Source organism: Primulina tabacum, chromosome 6, assembly GCF_025594145.1.
Source record: "Primulina tabacum isolate GXHZ01 chromosome 6, ASM2559414v2, whole genome shotgun sequence".
Lineage (NCBI taxonomy): Eukaryota > Viridiplantae > Streptophyta > Magnoliopsida > Lamiales > Gesneriaceae > Primulina > Primulina tabacum.
In genome coordinates, this window is record NC_134555.1 from 6,659,193 (window position 1) to 6,669,762 (window position 10,570).

Sequence of the window (10,570 nt, forward strand, 5' to 3'; positions counted from 1 at the left end):
ATGATGTCTTTGATGAATCAAAAATGGGATACTCACTTAAAGAAGGCTGCTCAAAGGTTGACAAACTGAGAGACATGGAAACACAAGTCGAGGTGGAGCTACCAAGAGAAAATCAAACACAAGAAATTGAGAAGAAAGATGGATCAGACACTGATCCCCATATCCAAGACAAAAACTCATATAATCTGGTACGAGACAGAGAGAAAAGAGAAATCAGGCCTCCCCAAAGATATGGACATGCTGATCTAATCTGGTATGCTCTAAATGTTGCTGAACTGGTAGAACAATCAGAACCTTCCTCATACAAGGAGGCACTTGCCAGCAAAGATAAGAAAAGACGGATTGAAGCAATGAATGAAGAAATGAACTCTTTAATAAGAAACAACACCTGGCAACTTGTAGAAAAACCAAGGGATAGGAAAACGCTTGGATGCAAATGGATTTACAGGCTGAAAGAAGTGACCCCAGAAAATGAGAAGGTTAAATACAAGGCAAGATTAGTTGCTAAGGGATATGCTCAACTAGAAGGGATAGACTTCAACGAAGTATACTCACCGGTTGTTAAACATTGCTCAATAAGACTTTTACTGGCCTTAGTCACACAACTCGATCTTGAGTTGGAACAACTCGATGTGAAGACTGCTTTCCTACATGGCGATCTTGAGGATACTATTTTTATGGATCAACCAGAGGGATATGTCAAACCAGAAAGTAAAGAAAAGGTGTGTCTACTGAAGAAATTACTGTATGGGCTCAAACAAAGCCCACGACAATGGAACAAGAGGTTTGATGAGTTTATGGAAAGCATAAAATTTTCAAGGAGCAACTATGACAGCTGTGTCTATATTAAGAGGGAAGGAGAACAAGTAAAGACATACCTCCTTCTATATGTAGACGACATACTCATTGCCAGCAGCCACAAGTCTGCACAAGTCTGAAATAGCAAGCCTTAAAGAAAAACTCAGCCTAGAGTTCGAAATGAAAAATCTAGGAGAAGCAAAGAGGATACTAGGAATGGATATAACCAGAGATCGATTGAAAAAGACTTTAAGCTTAAGTCAAGGTACGTATCTAAGGAAGGTTCTAATAAAGTTTAACACGCAGAACTCGAAAGCAGTAACCACTCCCATTGGACAACACCTAAGGCTCTCAAATGAGCAGTCACCGAAGGATGAAAAGGAAAAGGAGGAAATGCAGTATAAGCCTTATGCTAGTGGTGTTAGGAGTATCATGTATGGCATGGTATGTAGCCGTCCGGACTTGGCATATGCCATAAATATAATCTCCAGGTTTATGGCCAACCCAGGATCTTCTCATTGGGAAGCATTAAAGTGGACGTTAAGGTACCTAAATGGAACAAAAGATGTGGGGTTAATATTCAAGAAACAAAGGGAAGACTCATGCCCAGTAGTAGGATACGTAGATGCTGACTACGCAGGGAACTTAGACACGAGGAAGTCAATAACAGGTTACATATTCACGTTGTATGGGACTGCAATCAGTTGGAAGGCTGTACTGCAGTCGGTGGTGGCACTCTCCACAACCGAAGCTGAATTTATAGCCGTTTCAGAAGCTGTCAAAGAGGCAATATGGCTAAAAGGAATTACGTCTGAGCTCGGTCTTAAACAAGAACAAGTGAAAGTTCATTGTGATAATCAAAGTGCCATACACTTGGCAAAACATCAAGTGTACCATGAGAGGTCCAAGCATATAGATGTGAAGCTACACTTTGTGAGGGATATGACATCAAGAGGCGAGGTGATACTTGAGAAAATATCCTCGGAACATAACCCTGCGGATATGTTAACTAAAGCACTGCCACATGCCAAATTCAAGTACTGTCTGAATTTGGTGAATGCAGTGGAAATAGAATAGTTCAAGACTATTGGAGAAAGGGGACAACCTTGGAGAAAAGGTAGAGATTGTTAATAAGTTTCTCAAAGCTTGGTCCTACCAATGGAAGAGATTTTCTTCTGTGAATTTGTGGGCTTGGCAATAACACACAAATGGGTCGGAAGAAAGATGACTTGATCCATTAGGAAACATATAAGTATGTGAAGGATACAAGGGCCAGAGGGAATAATCTAACAAACACAACAGAAAGCAAGAACCGAGAGAAAGAGATACAACGGAAGGAAGCAGGAACTCTCTGAAGAATCAAGGAAGAAAGCTTGGCAGAAGAGTTTGTTTTCTGAAGAATTATTGCTTGTATTGTAACTCTCTTGTTCTTGGAAATTGAATACAAGGTGTCTAATTTCTCCGTGGATGTAGGCTGACATAAGGCCGAACCACGTTATCTTCTTGAGTACTTTTCATACGAATAAAGAAATCTGGAAACAAATAAGCAAACACCGTTGAACCGAAGAACCAACACCAGATAATTCCATTTTGTATTTCTGTGTTCGGCCGGTGTCTATAAAATATGTGTATGCATTATCAAATAAAAAATTTCAAAGCTGGAAAATATCAGTGCTCCTGGAGAATACAATGTAACGACCAAGAGTCTGTCGATCTTTTGGGTTTGCGATCACATTCTTACGCATCTCATTATCATTATTCACGGTGATATCCAACTCCTGACACAGTGTTTTTTTTGTGCTGAGTGATGTAGAAAATTTTAATTTTAACAACATGTTGCTTCTGGATCTCTAGAACAGCAACATTAACATATTTTGTGTATCGTGCAAGCTCATCAAGATATGCTTAGTTTCAACGTCTGTATTTGATAAGATAAGAAATATTCCGTATGTTAATTGAACTACTAAAATCGACAAAATTGATGACACTATATAACTAAGCATGTCAAACAAATTTTACTCACCAAAACATATAAATTTCTTCCCTATTTACTTATTCCCACAATAACATTGTTTTGTAGAAACTACACAACAGAAAAAAGGCTCAAATATAAAGTTTATAAGCCATGGATTGTGGGACAACTGCACATCAATTTATAAATGAGTAATGTTACATGTATAATCAAATAAAATTTTTTACAATATAAAAAATTCAATACAAAATTTTTTTTATCAAATCACATTGTACGCTACTTGAAAGGGAATCTTGGACAAAGAATTCTATCGCGATCAGATTGTGATTTACATCTTTATGCTTGGTGCGACTCTAATGGGGGGCATGATGTCCACTTGTCGTTCTTTGACGAGATGTTTTGTCCTACTAGGGTTCACCGATTTCATGGAAGACTAAGAAACACCATGCAGTGTCGCAATCATATGCTGAGGCGGAATATCGGTCCATGACAACGAGTCTTTCCAAATTGAAATGGTTAAAAGAGAGTTATTATCGGCACTAGATGTGGATCACTCGCAACCCATGAGGCTGAATTGTGATAGCCAAGAATCCCTTCGCAATGCTGCGAATCCAATGTTTCATGAGCTGACTAAACATATTGAGATCGACTGCTGCTTCGTTTGGAATGAGATACACAATATTAACGTACAATCAGATTATGTCTCGCCTCCTGAACAACTGGCATATATCATCACAAAAGCATTTAGAAAATAACAATTTAAGTATTTAATTGGCAAGTTTGGCATCGGAAACTGCATGCTCCAACTTGAGAGGTATTGAGATATGGAATGAAATATTGTGTTAGTTACGTGGACAATTGATTATTGTGTATATCTTTTATTAGAGGGAATGATATAGACAAGATTGACTTCATAATTTTATGAAATAATTCTTGTATATATTGTACTCAGTTTATTAAGAATATGCCATCATTTTCACATCTGAAAGTTCCAACAATATCCCTGCAGATGGTTGTCTCTCCTAGATTATTAAAGAATTTAAAGAAAACTCTACTGCTCTTATTAAAATTTAGTTTCTATTATTGAGGTGGTATAAAGAATTTTATGGATATACATTGTACTTTCTCTCAATAACACAATAATTTGACAACGAATAATAAAAAAAATTGAGTGCTTAAATTCCTCATTCTTCATTCCCAGTTTTTATGAAGGACCTCTATATTATTATAGATTTGCTTCATATCAATTTTCAAAAAGTCATTATTATTCGAAACTAATATTTTATTTTCACGCAAGAATTGCCAAATTTCACATTTTATTTTGTAAAACACTATCTCTCTAATAGACATAAGCAAACACGATGCTTGAACATTGAATTTAAGCCTGCAGCTATGGAAAAAAAGATCCACAATTTTGTTGATAATCTTATTGGCAACATTTTTGATTGTTTCCTCCATTAATTCCATCATGAATTTCTTTTGGATAAACTAATTTCCTGATTCATATACTCTACTGAAAAATTTAAATTTGATTTTTTTCTTATCACGAAAAGCTTTCTACACTTGCAAGTTGATGAGACATATCTCTCTGTCGGTAAATATATTGGACGTGGCCAAATCTAAGTCATTCCCCTCTAGTGTGAGCAATCGACCCAACAATGGTGGTGGTAGTACTCCCACCACATGAGAATGGTCTATATTTGGCCACAAATAAATTTTATGTGATGCTCACATAAATCATGTGAGTCTCATATGAAATTTTATGATCATGTGTGACAGCGATTAGTATTATATAATATAATAGATACTAGTAGGGATGACAATTTTTCCCATGGATTTGGAAAACTGAGGGGAAAACCCGAAACGGAGACGAAGATTCTTTAAAATCTCCGAAATAGTTCGGAACGGGAATGAGGATATCATCTCCATCCTCGAACCCACCTCGAAAATATTATTAATAATAATATTAGTATTAATATTAATATTATCAATAATAATAATATATAATAATAAATTTTGGTTCAGAGAATCCTCGTACTCGTCCCCGTCTTGTCCCATTAATATTTTTGAAATGGAGATGATGACATGGATGAAGATTTGATCCCATAATTTCGGGTTTGGGAAATTTTCGAACCTGAATAAACGGGAATCGAGATAGATATGAGGATTTAGATGAAATTCGAAGACAGAGACGAAGATGACAAACCGCCCCCACCTCTTCCCGTCCCATTGTCATCCTTAGATACTAGTTGCTTGGTTACTTGTAAAACTCTGGAAAATTTAAAAATAAAGGTTAGGTTTGTCTTGAGGTCAATAAAAAATATATGACTCATTCAAAATCTAATTAAATAGAAGGGAGTTTGATTTTTTTAAATCGAAAAAAAAGAGTTGAGTTTGTTAAGTATGTGAGATAATTAATTAACTTCATTAATTAGTTAGATTTAACTTTTGAATTTTAAAAAAATAGTTTTTAATTGCTCTCATTCACACGTTCAGTTAAGTTGTTTATCTCTTTTCATTCTAGCTATTTTTCTTTCCAATCTCGCTATTTCTGTGTTCCCTCAAAGGATACAAAACAAAATATAATCAAATATCATTTGAAAGTTTGTAAGAGAAGTAAGTACTATAAAATTTGTATACTAGTAATATTGAAACAATTTTACAGAAATAAGTTTCTTTCGAGATTGTGATTCGTTTATTGGGTAGAAGTGTGAGTGGGTCGAGCAGTGGGCTTAATGGGTCGAGCATGGGTGTAATGGGTCGAGCATGATGCGATTTTTCAATCACGAAAATCAAACACGATAAAAAACAGAGTCACGCTCTCGAATCGATGAAACAAAGAACGTCGTGTTGTCCTGATCTTTTTGAAACAAGTAATTGTTGTGATATTCACCTCTAAGCTACGAAAAGCCTAGCAACAAATATTCACCAAGATAACAATCGATCTCAAACGAACTTTCAAATAACTCGTCTTTGACAACCCGACTGAAGAACAATCGACAAACGCCACAAAGTGTTAAACGTTGATAAGTTTGATTCGAGAAACACACAAAGGTGTATACAAAATCAAGCTTTGAATTTGAGAGAAAACTCAATGTTAATTGTTTATAATGATAAAATTCGTGTATATGTTGTTTACAAATCTAAAATATATGAAAATATAGTTACCAAATAATTTATGATTTTAAATTAGGTAAAGATAAATTTTTCCGCAGGTGGGCTCGCTCGGGCGGGAGATTCTACTGCTCGGGCGCGAGGGGTTCTGGAAATCGTCGTCTTGTGCAGTAACTGTGGCGGTCGGGCGTGACATTTTACCGCCCTAGCGCCAGGCACGCGCTCGGGGGCGCTATTTTACCGCCCTAGCGCGGAGCTCTCGGGTCCAGGGTCTTGATTTGGCATCATCTTCATAATTTAACACTTGAATAACATTGAAATGTCTTTCAACTGCATTGTTATGCATGCCGATTTCTTTGAAGTTTCGAATCTTGTTTATACGATCTTGACAACGCAGCTGTCTGGCTCTACTCCCAAGTTTTGTCACGTAATGCCCGACAAGATTCATATCATACTCCCTCTCTTCAAAAAAATTTGTCCTCAAATCTTGGCTACCTACGCAAAAATGAAGCACGTTAGTAATAAAAAGAATTATATTATCAACCTACTTACCTTTCAACACTAGATTGTAGGCGCTATCTTTGGCTCTATCAAACCGACTTGAAATCATAACGTCGTGGTTTCCTTTACTATCGACTCATCAACTTGAACATACACCAAATAACAAATGAAACCAAATGATAAAATATCATTAAGTATCACAAATATCATATTCCTTCCTTTCTTAGACCTAGTTAACACGAGGATAAAATCCATACACTTGTACAACCATAGTTCACTAGGAATAAGATATAGTTCATGCACGATATACGACTCTAGCCAAAATGTCAATCTCTTATATGCAATGGATGTTTCACAATTTAACTCAAAATGCCTCTTCATAAGAAACCAACACATATAATCATGCATTTTATCAAAGATAAAACCACCATAATACTCCTCACTATCACGTAGCTCATGCAATGAAGATAGAATGAAAAATTTATTCTCTTGAAACATATATTCATCATGAATGAAGAAATTATCATATTCAAACAGCAATATATCAAAACCATCACCAACCAAATATAAATCATGCAAATAGAACACACTAAATGTACTATTCATGCATCCATTTAACACATCACAAAGGTTTGAGCATAATGCATACAATTCATGACTATAACTAAGTTTTATCAATTTGACAGCTTTTGAGAAATCAAAATCAATAACATTTGAGCGTAACTCAATCAATGACTCACCACTCTCACCTCCATGACTCCTCGACAAAAACGTTAATTCACAGTTAGACCCTTTAGACATCACATTTTCAACACTCATTCCAAATTCTTGATTACAACACAACAACAAACTAAGGTAAGGAAGCATACCATACCTCTCAGATGTTGTGTTTGCAACTAACTTTACCTCATCGCGATTGCACTTGCATATTTTTGCGGCTCAAACCATTGGGTTCTCCCTTCAACAAGACCCGTTTGTCTACTCGTCATGACAACTCCAAAATCCTGTAAAGAAGAAATAACAGTACTCGAGATTGAACCGACCATATCATCACAATGAGTATAAACCACTTTGTACAAAGGTACATGAAAAGGTTTATGCAAGGCTAAACAATTCTCTATCACTCTTTTGGGTCTTCAATTTTTTTTTTCTTTGGCCTCTTTTTTTTCTCTCATCTCATTTTTTTTTTCCTTTTGATGACCATCTCACTCTTTTGTTCTCTATTTCTTTCGACCATTTTGAATTCTTTTTCACCCACTTTAAGGAAATTCAATTGATCCTCAAGAACAACATTTGAATTCAATAGAACCAATGAAGCATTTTGTTCCTCAAGAAATTGATGTACTTTAATTGCTCCTTGCCTACTCTCATCCTCCATAATAGAAAAATTAAGTATTTCTTCTCCATCTAATGATTTAGCCTCCACTGTATATCGTTTAACATCATTCGACTCATCAACTAGTGGAATACTATCATCAACAACTTTCCCAACTATAACCTCAGATTCAGGTTCCAATAATCTCAACTACAGGTTCAAGTACAACAACAACCTCAACTTCAGATTCATGTTCAACTACAACCTCAACATCAATTTGAGATTTAAGCTCAACTGACGATTTTATTACTGCCATCTCCTCACGTGTACGTTGGCTAATACTAAGACCAAATTTTAGACACCAACAACATTTAATATCAACTGTATGATGACTAGAATTTTTATATATACCTCGATGTTCATGCCTTGACTCAACCACTGACATTTCCACGATTTTCTCGTTTATGTTGGACCGCCAGGTGGGTGCCAACGAATCATCGTACAAGCCACGCTCATCTCTCCTACCGCCTCTCCTATTATCATGATTTGGAACAAATTGCTTCCTCATCACCTTTTTCATCTCATCCCACGTAACTATAGGGTTATGCCTACATCGTCTCCTACTCAGTACCAACTGATCCCACCAAGTAGTAGTATCGTTAGTAAACTCACTAAAAGCTCGTCTTACCTTCATTGCATCTGTATAATCTCGGCTCTCAAAAACACACTTCATCCTTTCCTCCCAATCAAGATACTCATTCGGATCTGCTCCCCCATGGAAATATGGAATTGTCATCTTAGTATCACTTCTCCTATACTCTCCCCAACTTCTAAATCCACTATTCTCGTCACGTCGCCTATCATCATAATGATTTAGACATAACTTCTCATTCCCTTTGGCTCTCCGCCCTCTACTATTCTCATCAACCTTTCTATCACACAACTCCTCTTCTTCCCATCGCCTATACTCCTCACGTAAAGGCCTAAATGACTTCATCAACATCCTATCAAACTGTCTAAGAAATGTTTGAAAGTGTCTACCGTCAGACATGTGTATCTGCAAGAAAAGTTAGTAGAAAAGAATACAGACTAGAGTTTTGTCACCACAAATCATCACTAGTCATTCCAACGAAAGCCACTCAATTATCACTTTTTTTTTTTTATTTTTTGTCCTCACTACAAAACCTCACACGTCACTTGAAGAAAACGCTCGCACTCAATTGTTTCACTCAATTTGTGAGTTCTCTCGTAGGGCATGTTTTCAGGTTTTGCAGCTTGTGTACATCAAATTTACAAGTTCAAACTTTACGACACTTGCAAACTGACTTACACAAACTGCGTAAAACAAGAAATTTGATTTTTTTAATTGTGAGAGGCACTTGAATATGGCTTCCACAAGAGAATAGAACAAAATTCCAAAACTAAACAATGGAAAATTTTCGAATTTTTGGTACTTTTTTTTTTCTTGGATTGCACAAGAATTCTTTGTGGACTCGAAAAGGGAAAAAATAAAATAATCACAACTCAAAAATTTCGAGAATCGCAAGATTCACGAAAGAATGATAGAACAAACAGATCTGTAAACAAAACGAAAGAATAAACATATCTGATAATAACAATGATAAACTTACTTGAATCAAAGAGAACCAAAAGCTCCGATACCAAATGATGCGATTCTTCAATCACAGAAAGCAAACGCGCTAAAAAACGGAGTCATGCCCTCGATTCGATGAAACAAAGAACACCGTGTTATCCCGATATTTTTAAAACAAGTAATTGTTGCGATATTCACCTCTAATCTACGAAAAACCTAGCAACAGATATTCACGAAGCTAACAATCGATCTCAAACGAACTTTCAAAGAACTCGTCTTTGACAACCCGAGTGAAGAACAATCGACAAACGCCACAAAGGTGTATACAAAGCCAACTTTGAATTTGAGAGAAAAACTCAAAACAATTGTATTAAAACTCAATGTTAATTGTTTACAATGATAAAATTCATGTATATATTGTTTACAAATTTAAAAGATATGAAAATCTAGTTACCAAATAATTTAAGATTCTAAATTAGGTAAAGATAAATTTTTCCACGGGTGGGTGTGCTCGGGCAAAGAGGGTTCTGGAAATCATCGTCTTGTGTAGTAAGTGTGGCGCTCGGGCATGACATTTTACCGCCCTAGTGCCAGGCACGCGCTCGGGCTTGATATTTTACAGACCTAGCGCGGAGCTCTGGGGTCCGAGGTCTTGATTTGGCATCTTCTTCATAATTTAGCACTTGAATAACATTCAAATGTCTTTCAACTTCATTGCTATGCATGCCGAATTCTTTGAAGCTTCGAATCTTGCTTGTATAATCTTGTCAACGCAGCTGTCTGGCTCTACTCTCAAGATTTAACATGTCATGCCCGGCTGGACTCGTATCAGCGCAAGGGTAGAATCTAGTTGCATATTTAAAATGGGCCGTCAGTTGAGTGAGTCGAGCATGTTGCATATGTTAGTATTGCCCCCTATGATGAAGAGAAGACGTGGAATATAAAAACAAAATAGATTTCTTTCTATTGTAGAATTTGGTAGAGGATCTGGTTGAATGATAGTAATTTGTTTGAATTTAAAGACAATCGATTTTATTAATGTGTTGAGTTTTTTGTTTTTCTTGACAGAGATTGTAATGAGTTTGTGGTGGAGTTTGGGTGGAAAGAATTATTGTAATATGTTTGTGGTAGAGTTTGGGTGGAGTAAGTAATTGTAATGTGCTTGTGGTGGATTGGGTGGAGTTTGAGTTGAGTGAGTTTTTTGTTTTTCTTGACAAAGATTGTAATATTTTTGTGTTGAGTTTTATTGTTTGGATCGAGTGTGTACATTTTGGGT